Genomic DNA, 15,996 nt, shown 5'->3' on the forward strand with positions numbered 1-15,996 from the left:
TATAGGATGTATATATTCTGAATATTCCAAAAAGCCATCCCAATGAATTTTTCTGTTTATAGAGCTATACAAAGGCTTCTTGCCTGCGGAACACTTTAGTAATCTTTATATGTGAAGCCGGTTTGCCGCACCGTGGTCGGCGCACCATGCACGTGATGTCACCGGGTCTCCGGTAATTCCCATTTAGGCGCTTGGCGCACGGTACCACAGTGTTGCGAACCGGCTTCACATATAAAGATTACTAAGGTGTTTAAACCACAATACAGCAGTTTAGGAGAATAACGAAAATATGCTCCGGCTGGGTATTTGAAGCCTACAAGTTGAATTTCACGTGGTAGGTTTCCTTTAAGACCAGCTGCTCTCAACTGGTGGGTCACGACCCTTCATAGGTCAATTCACCTCCCTATTCACCTCCCTAAAGGCACACATACCTTTGATTGGGAAAGTAGCACTGCACAGTTACACCTGTGCGCATCATCTCCCAGGTGCCGGTAGCGCAATTATGCCCCACAACAGCCTTACACAGGAAAGCATTTATTGTTTAAGCAATCAGACCCCCTAGGTTTCAAGTACCCTAAGGGTTATGATTGCTTATAAAAAATACTGCAATAATACAGTATATCATAAATACACTGCACTTCTATTACAGCCTACATCTTCTATCACAGCCTTCTTCAGCTTTCAAGGCACCCATGTGCCTCCAGTGTGTAGGTGTCATGGTCGGGTTGGACATCTAACAGGTTAACTCACATCAAAATCGTCTCACTCACATTTTATTTTGAACAACAACAAGTGCAGTTTGATTCACTTGTTGATTACTATTCTCACTTTAATCAGTGTGATAGATGAAACACTACACAGAACCACCAATTTATCGCTAACTTACTTTTCAAGTTCAATAACAACTTTTTAATAGTTACAAAGTGCTGTTGATTGATGATGAAGTTTTCTCCCAACTCTTGTAGCTGATTTTTTTACATCTCAAAATACAAGAAACGTTAAATATTGATTTTACCTCAAAACCGGACATCAACCTAGTTGTCTGCAGCAAATAATTTCTGTTGCACAGATCATGGAATTTGATAATACCTGTGTAAGTATAGAGGCCCTCAAGCTGTTTCTTGTGAAATTTGTTTGATATGTTTCAACCCTCTTCTCGATGAAAAAATAATGCTGGCTCCAAAATGTCTGACTTCAAAATGACCGCCATGTCTTACACATGGTGGGGAAGAGCAGTGTCACCAGCTTTTACTCCACAAGGAAGCACTTCAGGTAGGGTCAAATATATACTATCTACTTTTTTTTTCTTGTCCGCTTTCCAAAAAAAAATAAAAAATTCACTTCCGAAGTCATATGTAGAGGTGAACAAAGTAATGACGAAGAGGATCCCTATCCAAACTACAGTGATACTTCAGCCTGTCACAGATACAAAACGAAAATCCTGGCAACATATCACACATCAGGACATGCTGAGAGACAATCTACAGTTACCCATCCCATGTGACATAAGGGGCTGCCAAAACCACTATAAGTGCATGATACTGCGTAATTTCTGCTATTAGCTTACTGAGCATAGGGAACGACATTGTGAGAAGAGACAGAGCGGACCTTAGGGACAGTGGAAGGATAGGAAGCATAGGGGAAGAACATGCATATTGTCTATGGGTTGACACTACGGTATGTGCCGTATATACTCGTGTATAAGCCGAGTTTTTCAGCTCAAAAAATGTGCTGAAAAACCTCGCCTCGGCTTATACACGAGTCAATGATAAAAAAAAATTTAATACTCACCTTCCGGTGTCCCCGATGTTCGTCGTGGCTCCCGATCTCTGTTGCGGCTCCCGGCGGCTCCCCGTGTCTTCTCTTCTGTCTTCTATCTTCTCTAGCCGGCAGAGTCGCGTCCATGCGATCTGCCGCCCGTCGCACATTGTGATGCGACGCTTATGACGTCATCAGCGGCAACAGCGCTGCATCACAGTGTGCGACGGCCGGCGCGATCTCCCGGCCAGAGAAGAGTGAAGAAGCCGCCGGGAGCCACGATGGGGATCGGAAGCCGTCGGGAGCCGCGACGAACATCGGGGACAACGGAGGGTGAGTATTACGTTTATTTCTTTATCTGTATACTAATAGGGGCTGCTGTATACTACTGAGGGCAGACTGTATACTACTGGGGGCAGGCTGTATACTACTGGGGGCAGGCTGTATACTACTGGGGGCAGGCTGTATGCTACATGGGGATGCTGTATGCTACGTGGGGCTGGCTGTATACTACTGGGGGCTGGTTTACTGTATACTACATGGGGGCTGGCTGTATACTACACCCTCCGCTTATACTCGAGTCAATAGGTTTTCCCAGTTTTCGGTGGTAAAATTAGGGGTTGCGGCTTATACTCTGGTCGGCTTATACTCGAATAAAACAACTGAAAATATGTCTTATATTCTAGGTTCTTCAAAGTAGCCACCTTTTGCTTTGATTACTGGTTTGCACACTCTGGATGAGTTTCAAGAGGTAGTCTCCTGAAATGGTATCGAAGGAGTTCCCAGAAATACTTAGCACTTGTTGGCCCTTTTGCCTTCACTGTGCATTCCAGCTCACACCAAACCATCTCAATTGGGCTCAGGTCTATGGACTGTGGAGGCTCCGTCACTCTTCTTCTTGGTCAAATAGCCCTTACGCAGCATGGAGCTGTATTTGGTGTCATTGTCCTGTTGATGGTCCAACTAAACGCAAACTGGATGGAATAGCAAGCTGCTGCAAGATGGTGTGGTAGCCATGCTGGTTCAGTATACCTTCAATTTTAAATAAACCCCCATGTTAAGTCACCAGCAAAGCACCCCCACACCATCATACCTCCTCCATGCTTCACAGCGGGAACCAGGCATGTAGAGTCAACCTATTATCTTTTTCAGTGATGTCACTTTTTAATCTTTTGATTCAATACATTTTCTCCTTTTCTACATTTACTGCCAGTGCAGACTTTTTATATATTTTTGTATTTTTTGTGTCTTCTGCTTGTTGCCCGTCTATAGCAGTGGTTTCCTAGCTGCTTCCTTGAAGGCTTCTACACACAGTCTCCTATTTCCAATTGTTGTATAGATGTGTCTGCAGCTAGAACTTTGTGTGACATTGACCTGATCTCTAATCTGAGCTGCGATTTCTGAGGCTGGTGACGCGGATGAACTTATCCCCCACTGAAGAGGTGGCTCTTGGTCTTCCTTTCCTGGGGCGGTCCTCAGTTTCTTTGTAGGGCTTGATGGTTTTTGCAACTGTACTTGGGGACAATTTCTTCCCAATTTTTTGGACTCACCATTTCTTAAATGATGGCCGCTCGTTTTTCTTTACTTTATTTATTTATAGCCATAATACAAATTCTAACAGTCTATTCCAGTGGTTCTCAACCTTTCTAATGCTGTGACCCCACAACACAGTTCCTCATGTTGCGGTGACCCCAAACCATGTACAAGAATATTGTATTCGTGCCAAAAAATGCAATAAAATCGTGGCTGCGATGGCTTTAAGCGACCCCTGTGTTTTGATCATTCGACCCCCGCCGGGGTCGCGACCCACAGGTTGAGAACCACTGGTCTATTCAGTAGGGCTAACAGCTGTGCATCCACCTGACGGTCCCAACCCCATTTAGAAGGCAAGAAATCTCACCTATTAAACCTGGCAGGGCACCTGTGATGTGAAAACCTTTTCTGGTGACTACCTCTTATATCTCATCAAGAGAATGCCAAGATGGTGCAAAGCAGTAATCTAAGCAAAAGGTGACTACTTTGAAAAGCTTAGAATATAAGACATATTTTCACTTGTTTCACACTTCTTTGTTAGGTATATAATTCCAGATTCAGTTTGAATCTACAAATTTATAGCCATGAAAATACAGAAAAATCTTTGAATGAGAAGGTATGTCCAAACTTTTGGTCTGTTTTATATATTGTCTGGAACTTGCCTACATTTTCTCCATTTGATAATGTATTTTGGGGTCACCTTCCCCTTTAAAGGTGTTTCGTGGGAAACAAGTAAGGCCCAATCCTCAGTGAAGGGACCCCCACTTATCATCAGAATGGGAGGGCCCGATGAGGTCCAATGAGTGTAAAAAAAAAAAAAAAACTTTAATTACTTGAAATACACTGTAGTATCTTTTTGGGTACAAGGGATCATTGTAACATCTGTGTCATCCTCCGTTTATGGTATGTGGCTGAGGAGGTGCCGATTGCATTTGTGTACCTTTCTGAACTAAAGCAGTGTTAACATGTTAACACAGGTTTAGCTGGTTATGCCATTTGGACTGATTAATACCACACATGTCTTTTTCCTGCAGCATTAGCTCTGGTTCATAGTTAAACTGTTGTGATTGACAGACCCTCACATTAGTCACCTGCTCCCTGTGTTTTTTGGATCTCTGAGTTTTGGTACAATCCCTATTGAGGGCTCTAAGATCACATAAGAGTCCTGCCCACCCTTCCTAAGCTGCTGTTTATAGTTCTCTGCTAGCTCAGGTTCATTGTGCTCCCAGTATCCGGACCTTGGCTCTTGTTGAGACTTCTCTTCCATGTTTGTGATTTTGAATTTTGTTTGCCCTCTGTTGTGCCCTGGTTTGGCGACAATTCTTATCAGTTTGCTTTGTTCTTGCCTATGTGTTTTGAACTTTAGCATAGGGAGGATAAGTAGACCAGTAACTGGCCACCATTTAGACTGGTTTCAAGAAAGAAGGGAGGGCAAGATTGTCAGGTTCAGATTTAGGGCTCAAGGTTTGATACCTAGTCTCCTCACTAAAATCATTGTATAAAAGATTTTGGGGTCACTTTCTCCGTAAGGGAGTGTAAAATACACTGCAGTATCTGCTTGGGTACAATTGCACTTTGAATGATATATATGCTTCCTCTTTAGTTAGTGTGAAGTACATCGCTGTACACCAGTGTTATTGGGAAAACTGCTCATTGTATAATATAGTATGACTTTAGTTGTGAACACGTCTTCATTTACAAAATATTTGGGTTAACCTTCACCTTAAGTTATTGTCAAATTCTCTCCAATCACTGTGTCTTCTAGGGTAAAATGATTGTTTTATAACTCAGATGCTTAGGTCTTTCAAAGGGACAGAAAAAAGGAATATCAATAGTCTGGGTCACAACATAGATAGCTAACAAAATTGCAGCTACAAAGAATAGTTGAGGGATAGTTGAGAAATAGTCGGAAGCATAAGTATAAAAGTAGTAAACCAAGCATGACCACGCGTGTTAGTGTCCCCACCGGTATGCTTACCGGGGGAACCAATCCCTCCTGCCGCAGCCTCAGGGTCCGGCAAGTGCCCCGAAGCTGCTGGCTTTAATCCCCGCCGGGTTCTGCCACCTGGCAGGACCCGGCTTTAAGTAACTGAGCATGCGCAGCACTTTTTACACTGTACGCTGCAATACAACCGTATTGCAGTGTAAAGGCTTGGACAAGTGTTAGGGTTGGGTAACACAGAAGACAGGGGATAGTGTGCCCTGAGCTTGCCCCAACCTCTGTCCCTTCCTATAGCTCCCCCACGCTAAACCGTGGGGCGACTACTTGAAGACTCGAAATACACTGGATAAGTGTGGGAAGGGAAACACAAACAGACTGACAACATAAAACACAAAAGAATGGTAAACTAGCCGGAGTCACAACGAGAGGGTAAGTCAAGAGCAAAATCAGTAAGCATAGAGTCAATGTCAAAAACTAGCCGAGATCACAACAACACAGATACAGATACAGAGCAATACAACCTAATGCAGCAAGCGAGTGATGAAGGGATTTCAAACACTGGCACAGGTGACTAGGGAAGCTGCAATTTATGCAGCCAGAACTCCACCTCCAGAACCTGATAGGAGCTGGACAGCTTCTGGGAATTAACCCCTCAAGGTGCAGAACAACCAGGCACCATGCAGAGGTACCACAAGTCCCAGCAGTTCCGAACACAATTCCTAGACAGCGCGAGATCTTAGCAGCCGCTGCCCGGGACGAGAGGTGGAGTTTGCGCGGATACGCGCCGGGGGTCGGAGAATGCTGCTGGCACCAGCAGAAGAACCAGAAGTCCCAGCATTCTCCCTAGCGAACCTGACAACAAGCAATCGGATGAACGCTTGTCCAAGCCAAAAGGTGGAAAATGTAAAAAAAAAGTAAAAGATTGTAATTTTATAATAATTAAATAAAAATCCCATAATCTCCCCAGAAAAAAGCACATATTTGGTATCACCGCGTCCGTATTAATCTGTACAATAAATCTAAATCAATATTGAACCCACACGGTGAACGATGTAAAAGAAAAACACAAAAAAACTTACCATAATATACAATTTTTCATCAAACACCAAAAAATATTATAAAAAGTGATAAAAAAAAAGTTACATTCCCTAATTACATACTCCAATATTAGTTTTGCTCAGTAAAATTGAGCAAAGATAAAAAAAACTATATAAATGAGGTATCACTGTAATCGTAGTGAACAAGAGAATAAAGATAAAAAATTATTTTTATTGAATTGAGACGGCAGGTCTTATGTTCCCCAAGTGTATAAATCAATGTCATCCTCACTGCCTGCAGGCAAGATATTGTCCTGACAAGCAGTAGGTTACAGATTGTATGAGTTCTTAGACTTCCTCCTTGATTCACCTATAGACAGAAATGACAATGGAGTTTACCTATAGGCTTTTATGAATTGGTTTAAGGTATATGCAACACCCTCGCCGATGCAAGGCAGAGTGGTTGTTGTGAATACGTCCCACCATGTAGCTTGAAGCCTGTGTAGGGTCTGATCAGCCCCACAGCATGTCACTACATAGTCACTACATAACACAAATGAGCACTGCAGAGGTAGAGCCTGCCTGGTAAGGCAGGAGTTAATTGTTTTATGTGATGTAATTCCAGCAACCAATCACATGTGTTATACTGTATGTCTGTGAGCTGAGATGTAATTGGAGGAGTAGCCACCACCTGACCAGTGGGAGTAACAAAACCCTGGTCAGGAAACTTCTAGAAGACAGTCAGACCCAGGAGTCTGAAGAAGAGAGTGCAGTGTGAGGAGAGAGTTCACTCTCTCAGATTAGAGACTCTGAGGAGTCAGTGCAGCTTGCACATCAGACCAGAGCAGGTGAGCCCAGCTCCCTACTAAAGACTGTAGTGAGACAGTTAGTTAGGAAAGGGATATCATCCTACCTTCAAGGGTGATATCTGAAGCAACCCAGGACAAGCTGAAGCATCCTTCTAGGACACAGCTACCTCCCAGCCTGCCTTTGCATGCAGGCTGATGATCTACATCCTGTGGCTCCCTCCAACTGCATCTCAGCAATCTGCCATTCTGTTAAGGCACGTTGCTGCGGTTCCTGTCGGTTCCAATAAAGAACTGTAAGTTGTTTTTGTTCAACGTCTGCCTCCGTCTGGTCCCTGCTACTACGGCTGTCACCACCACGGGCACCCTGTCCACCACACAGAGACCCATACTCTAGACACCAAAGGGTTGCCCCAGGGAGAACCGCTATAGCAGCCTCTCCCTCATCATTTCTTGCCAACACCACCCTGCTGGAGACCTGCCAGGCTGTAGGACAGCCCTCCGGTTCCCCATACCAAGCACCGTGACACTAGCGTGCCTAGGCCGCAACGGCCAGCCACTCAGGTACTGCGGGCCCCGGCTGACTCCAGACCCCGAGAAAAGGCTAGGCCCCGGTGGGGGATGTTGCATAAACATTTATTATAATAACCACCACACTAGATATAACATAATACTTTACTAAACAAAGTCATAACTTTTGTTTTGCAATATAGTAAAATATACTAGACAGGTAAATGCTACTGTCTGGCTATGGAAGCCCATAGACAATTGTAGCAGGTATGTTGGGCAGCCTTCCAGGTGTGCACCCTAAACCTATAACAAAATGAGATATGAACAAAACCAACTCTTAGTGTCGATTGCTTAATTCACTGAAATAATTAACAATGTATCACTTACTTGAGAAATCCTAGGAGTTGGAAGTGTCATTCCCCCGTAGAATTAAACTAGGTGATCATTTATTCTTACACTCAAGAAAATCAATCCCTTTGCAACCAATTATAGGTTTTTTTTATACATGTATAAACCTGATATGGTTTCATGTCCCTAGTTTTTATAGTCTAGAGGTCTTGTTAAATAAAGAGTAACTTTTCTTACAAAAGAAACAGAAAAAGTCTAGTTGCCTTTATAACGGTATGTGGGAAGCGGATTGTGCCTAGAGAGAAGTATTTTAGGTGGTCAAACACTTGTCTTCAAGTTTTCATGGGATTAGAGGGTTATCCAGGAAACTCAAATAACCTTCTCTCAATTCCGGACTTACTGTAATCAGGACCTCATTTCTGGGCTGACAACAGGTCACATGTTCATACAATCCTAAACTAAGCCTTATTCAGAGGCAAACGATGGCCATAGGCAAGCCGCCAGCCAGTTTATCAGACAAAGGCAGAGTGGCAGGTGCCAGACATGTGACCTTTTGTCAAAGCAACTTAAAAATTTAGGTATTCTCATCACAGCGAGTCCAGGTCTGGAATAAATTTTGCTAACTTCACACCATATTTTGGGCTTCCTTAAAACACTGGACCTATTTATCTTTTATATGTGGAATTAATATTATCATTTGACTGATGACGAGCACGGTCTGCGTCTCGAAGCTTGTCTCAATAGAGTGGTGGTTTTTATTATAATATATATTTATTATAATTCTTAGAATACACTAATTTTTATATCCAATAAAGCAAGTATTTTATATCCTATGGTTGAGTGAAGGTCGGCATTTTTAGAGTCAAGTTGCACTCAGGATTTTGTGTCTGATACATGAAAATACCCACCGGACCCCAGCAATTGGGTCACCAAGGGCTGCCCCGTGGATAAAACAAAGTCAAAGTAGTTGGTTGTGGCTGTTACACACCCACTATAGGTGAGCTTATTTTTCATAGCAACTGAATATCCATAATACTACACTATGTACGCGCTTTTCTCTTTATGTGTGGAATAAATACAAGAAATGAGTAGACAAAAATATCTAACCAGAATTTGGAGATGTAAACCCCATTAGTGCCCCCTGTTTCCTATAAGAATGAAAGGCTTTTATGATCTGCTTATGCAAGGATAATGGATAGACGCTCTGGAGGACATTCATCAGGGCAAACCGCCAGCAATTGCAATTATTCCCCCCTTCACACCATCTAAATGACGAGGGGGCCTGTATGGATTGGAAAGGGGGTGGTGCGTCTGGCGGCAGAGTGGGTGTAAGGTGTTCCTGCACTGCGCTGGCGTACACACTATAGTGAGTGAACTTTCACAACAGGCTTCAAAATATTTCTACACCAGGTAGGATCTAGTGCAACTGAGCAAAACAGCTGGCAGATACAACATGAAGCCTAAGCCTCTTAATATATCCGGTAGTGCCAGAGGGGCAGGGATTTTATCATTCACTGGCGATGCGTGAATGATCATCTATCATGCGATGATAGATCTCCGCCTCTGTCCTTCACTGTGGTATCAATGGTGCTTGATGGGAGACTCCAGAAGATCCATAGTCCTTGCATTTACTACCAGTGGTGTAACTTGAGGGAGTGCAGGGGGTGAGGTCACAACCGGGCCCAAAAAACTTAGAGGGCCCAGAAGGTGTCGCTTTCCCATATTAGAAGACTAGTACTATAAATCACATATAGTCAGGCCTGGGTTAACCAATAACCCATATAAGGCTTCAAGTACAAGTGTACAAGTGCTTTACCAGAGGCCAAACCCTCTAAGGCCTGGATATCCAACCTGTAGTGTTTTATAAATGGGATTGTAATGCAATTTTCCCAAATTCTGCCTAGGACACTGAAGTAGATCTGGTGGAATATGCTCTAGCTTGTGATGGGACCTCTTTGCCTGACAAGATGTAGCATTCTTTGATGATACAAAGGTTATAACAAATATTGTACAAGTGTATACAGTTTATGAGCAACACTTACCCGGGAAGTTTGGGAGGGGCTCCAAGTCTCCCTGGGGGGCTGCCCACCCCGTATGCCACATACTGATAATAAGTTCAGTGGGCTTACAAAATGTCATGGGATGCGAAGCAATCCACGGACATATAAGTGCCAAAACACTTTGACCACACCATGCAACTAAGGGAGCCAGGCAGGTGTATAGGTCCTTCGTGATTGACAGGCCAAGTAATCGAACCCGGATAAGTCACAACAAAAACTGCTTTCCCCCTCAGGGATGCAGAGTGACCTGAACTTTTCTGCTTGACCTAGAGAAAAATTTAAATACAGAGGTGTATGGGTGTTCTTGCCTCTTTATAGGCGTAGATAGCTATTGGTTAATTTTTACTTGTTGAGGTAGTACTGGATCTGCAGTAGCAACACGAACAGCTAAATGTATTTTATATGTTTTAAATGTGGTTCCAGCATATGAAAGTCTATGATTGAATTTGTAGCTAAAGCTGCCCATATAAGATTACATATTGAAATGATTGTCCATTTTACAAGGACATATTGGCATTGTGTATGCCATTGCAGTAGTAAGAGCAAGATGAATGGCTCCTTGAATAATGTGGTGTCGCTCATAATCAATAAAACTGGCAGAAGCCTGAAGATATTGAGGTCGTCTTTATAAAGATTTGATAAATAATGGATAGTTGTAAACATCTAATGGATTTTGCTCGAGTGAACTTATCGTTTCAAACAACTCATGATTGTGAATTCTACCTTAATGTTTTATGCATTTTTTATCGTTTGGAAAGTGAAAATAAAACCTTAATATGAAGTAATACTGCATTTATAAAAATATACAAAAAATGGTAAGAAATGGTTAATTCTAAAATAAAACTGATATTTCAAAACAAAATAATAGGTTTGTCCTTGGCATAATGGCTTGGCACAGAAGCCAAACTAGGGGCACCTGAAATTACGCCACCCCTGCAGCCTCTTAGCCTTCTTATCTCAGACAAAAATGACTCAGGCATAGAGACTAGAGGGGGAACATCAATTTAGAAGTGTGTACCTTGGTTTCTATAGCAGCTAGATTCTGATATCAGATTACACATGGGAATCTCATCTTTCAAAAAGTATAACTCATCCAGCAAAAAATAAGCCCTAAAACAGCTCAATCCACAAAATAAAAATGTTACGGTACTTAGTAGACACCAATGCAAAATCAAGATAAAGTTTTTTATTCCATAGAACAAGTCAAACATGCAAAAGTTATATAAATAGGATATTGCCATGATCGTACTGACCCATAGCACATAAGTAACATATTAGCTATGCTATTTGGTTTTTAAAACACACACAAAAAATAAAAAAAAATTACAGAATAGATTTCAAGGTCTGTGGTGGCAGGTTCCTTTTAAAGGGTTAAGAAGTCTACCAAAGACGGTTTTGAATAGTTTGAGGGGTGTAGTTTTAAAATGGGGCTATTTGTGTGGAGTTTCTAATGAAGATGAATTGTCCTCTAAAACAAATTTAATCTGAAATTACATAAAAATTGGAAATTTGGAAAATCAATGTTCATACTGTAAGCTTCCTAATGTCCTGATAAAATAAAATATAAAAAATTACATAAGGTTAACTGTAAGTGACCAATTAGAATGGCTAGACTAACCCTTTGCATTTTGGACGTCACTCTGTCACGAGACATGGTGACACCTTGGATTACGTCATAGGAGTGATCTGATTGGTACTGTAATATCGATCGCCGCCATTGTCCAATCAATAGAGATTGGCCAATGACAGCGATCTATGACGCTGGGGGTCTGATCTTACTTGCTCCACACTCTCCAACATCGCCTTTTTGTGATTGGTGGTGTTGGAGAGAGTTGTGCAAGTGACCTGTCCCTTTACTGTACCCCAAAACACATGATTAACCCCCCATTGTCCATTTTCCCTATCCTCCACAACCGCACTTTTAAGTGAGATCTCTTAGGAGATATAGTAGTTGCGTGGAGAAGGAGGTGTTGTTCTGTGTAGGATGTGTACTATTCCCCCCCCCATCATGTCCCAGAAGTCATACAATGACTGAGGAACCCCCGAGAAGGCACTTTCGTAGTTCCACTGGAGTGCCCAGGACTTCTGACTCCACATGGGTGACCCCCAGTAACTATGCCCCGCAGGTCCCCGTTTTTACAGCAAGTACTGGTATACACAGACACGGCAGGGCCTGGACAAGTGGACTATTTTAAGTTTTTTTAGTGAGGACCTAATTGGTCTGATTGTATCCCAGACCAATCACTACGCTGCGCAATATCTGGCCCGAAACCCCACTTCTTTTTACGTGCAACCCCCACAGGTGGACCCCCGTCAGTGCAGCAGAGATTGTATTGGGACATCGTACTTTTTATGGGACTCGTCAAAATACCTAATATCAAGGACTACTGAAGCACAGATGTACTGTACCACACCCCGATGTTCTGCGTGGTGATGAATAGGTTACACTTTGAAGCCATCCATAGGTTTTTGCATTTTTCCGACAATGCACAGTGCCCACCCAGAGATGACCCCAGATATGATAAGTTTTATTAGGTCCGGCCCATATTAGACTGTCTGAGTGCCTGATTTATGGAATGTGTACTCCAAAAAGGCACATATCAGTAGATGAGTCCCTAGTACATTTCTGCCCACCCTTCCAGGTATTGGTGGAAAGATAATTTAGGATTTTGTGCACCCACTAATGGACCAGGGCTATCACCTCTACCTGGACAATTTTTATACCAGTATATAAAAATACAAACCATATACCAGTGTGACACATGCCCCAAGAAACCAGGGTTATGTATGAAAGATTGTTTCAGGATTTATCACATATTTATCACTGGATATACGAGGGTGGTTCAATAAGTACCCATGTTAGAAATGAAGACACCATTTAGAAAAAAAAAAAAAAGATTTTATTTTTCAACATAGTCTAATAGACACACTTCTCCCAACGTTCCTGCCATTTCTTTAACCCCTCCAAAAAATAGGATTTGTTGAACTCTCCAAAATACGCCTCTGTCTTGGCGATGACTTCCTCCTTTGAGCTAAATTTATTCCCGCAAGCCCTTTCTTCATGTTAGGGAACAAGAAAAAGTCGCAGGGAGCCAGATACGGGGGTGCTGCAGAAATAATGCAGTTAGGCGGTGACAACTCCGGATGAATGTGCTGGTGCATTATCGTGGTGAAACAGCACCTTCTTTTTCACCAAATGCGGCCGTGTCTCCTTCAATTTTTTGTCGAAGCGGTCCAATAAGTCACTGAAGTATTGTCCAGCGATTGTTCTTCCTTTTTGACTAAAAAATCCATCTGGATGATGCCGTTCACAACCAAAAAAATCATTGCCATGACCTTTCCAGCTGATGGTACCGTTTTTGCCTTCTTTGGAGCAGATTTACCGGGAGAAATCCATTGTTTTGATTGTTGCTTAGTTTCTGGTGTATAATGATCAATCCAGGTTTCATCAATGATGACAACTTGACGGAAAAACTCTTCGAATTTCGCTTAATATGCTCCAAACACTGCTTTGAAGTTAACAGCCGCATCCGCTTTTTGTCCACCGTGAGCAATCGCTGCACCTATCAGGCCGACAATTTTTTCATTGCCAACTTATCATTTAAAATATTAATTGCTGTGAAGGTCGACACACCTACGGCCTCTGCTACTTCGCGCACTTTTGTTCCGCGATCAGCGAGCATCATGTCGTGGGCTTTTTGAACGCTCCTCATCAAAAACGGATGTTCACCCAAGTTTAAATTCGTTGAACCAATATCTAACTGTGGTCATAGATGGTGAAGTGTCCCCATAAACAGCATCCAACTTTGCTTTTATCTCCTCGCATTTTTCCCATCCAAAAACAAAAAAGCGAATTACCGAACGATACTGTTCTTTTTCCCTCTTAGCGAAAATGACGATAAACACATCTTACTCAAATGGTTGCCAAATCCAAACTAAACAATCAATCAGTCTGCAATTTGTTTTGCCGTTGTTTGATAGATGGCAGCACATGATGATAACACCAAGTTCCCTCTGGAACGCCCTCTGTCGTCAAACACGTGTACTTATTGAACCGCCCTCGTATAATTGTACCCTGATGTACTCTCAAATAGCTTTTACATTATGCCCCATCTTCTCTGCTGAGTTCTGCCGTGTGCCCAGCCTGTAGATTATTGCCATATATGGGGTATTGCGGTACCCGGGAGAACCCACATCATGATTTTTGGGGTGTTTGTCTTCCGTGGCAGGAGCTGGGCACAAGATGACATAATGGATCATTTTTACTTTGCACCATCCATCATGCATCAACCTTGGGGTCCACCTGTCTAGTTTTTATTAACTGTGATGACAGTTTCTGACCTCCTGCGGAGAGCCTGTGTGGTACCACATAATTAATATTCAATATGCAGGATGATATGAAACTGTCTTGCTTTCAGCTGACAACAGAGAATAATTGCCGGATACCCATGACGCATAGAACGGACACGCCAGGTTCATTAGAACCCCGTACACACGCACGAATGATACTGCAATTGCAACAAGTGGTTTGTTATACACTTATATCATGTAAATTTATCAAGATCACACCACACGTTCTATACTAATAGAGGGTGGCTTATTATTCTATACAGGTTAATATGGTTCGGAATGTATTCTCCATCGGTAGAGAAATCAATCCATGTATTTATGGTTTAGAACATCATAATTATAATTACAATAATGCAACCGAGTAGTTGATATTGTTTGTATCTATGCTTGTTTTTAAACATTTATATGTGTTTATGTTTTAACCTTAAGCATGTGGACAACATACGGGGAGGAAAGGGTGTAACAATGCAACAGGTGATGATATTCTAATTGCAACCCACCTCCCTCTTTTTAAGTCTGTGAGTTTGTCTTTTGTATATCATACAGCCATGAGGAAGGACGCATAGTGCGTTTGAAACGCGTCGCTGATGTACTTATTTTAAACTGTTACACTGGAAAAAGTTTTTTTGTATTTGTGACCAAGGTCCGCCAATAAAGACATGGAGTCTTTAACCTCTAAGCACTGATGTTGAAATTCCTGTAGCTGGGTCCAAGTCTACAAAATAGCATACAGCAAGATCTCCCGGTCCAAGAGTGGATCTTCAGCACGGAGGAGACATCCACATGCAACATTCGGTGAGCAGACTGTGCATTTTTTACTATTTATCTGGATGATATGAAACCTCTGATAGGTAGTAAGAGTGGAAGAAGAGTGGAGTTTGACTAGTGATGTCCTGTGGTGAGTTGAAGTAATTCAATCTCTTTTATTTGACCGTTGAGAACAATTACCAAAAACAGAGATATAGTGAGCACACGTTACTAAAAAATATATAAAGTTTATTAATTATGCTTAAAAATAGAACATCACACAAATATGGGTGGTTACATGGCAAAGCCAAAAAGGTGCTGGGCAGCAGACATATACAATGGACATTAGGCGTAGTAGTACATACTATCATAAAGTGCATAGTGCAAAGCCTAAAATACAGTCCATCCTAAGCAAATCAAAGATGGAAATTACAGCGCAAGAATACAAATCACAGTATATACCCGAGAGATAGGACGTAACGAGGCGCATGGAGGGAGAGCTGCCCAGCACCTCCCTGACACGTGTTTCGTCCACACAGGACTTTGTCAAGGGGTGGTGCTGTAGCGAACACAAGAGGATTAAATCATGGGAGCCGACCAATGGAACAAAGGAAGGGGAAGGGGCATACACATCACCCGGAGCAATCACATTATGCATACACCGGACGATGCAATGAGCCGCCGCCCAGGTGCACAGCGGCCACCGGACATGCGCACATCACACCAACATGTCCGGGCGCCATCTTTAAAAAGGGCAACAGTATGGGAGACCAGCTAATAACATTACATGCCATAGAATAGTGATGTAAGGATGCGGAACAATACAGTGGACAAAAATGGTGATGGAAACAAGTGAGTGAGAAAGGTATACTAATCTGACAGTTGCGCATGATCAATGAATAGTG

This window comes from Engystomops pustulosus, chromosome 9 (genome assembly GCF_040894005.1).
Source record: "Engystomops pustulosus chromosome 9, aEngPut4.maternal, whole genome shotgun sequence".
NCBI lineage: Eukaryota > Metazoa > Chordata > Amphibia > Anura > Leptodactylidae > Engystomops > Engystomops pustulosus.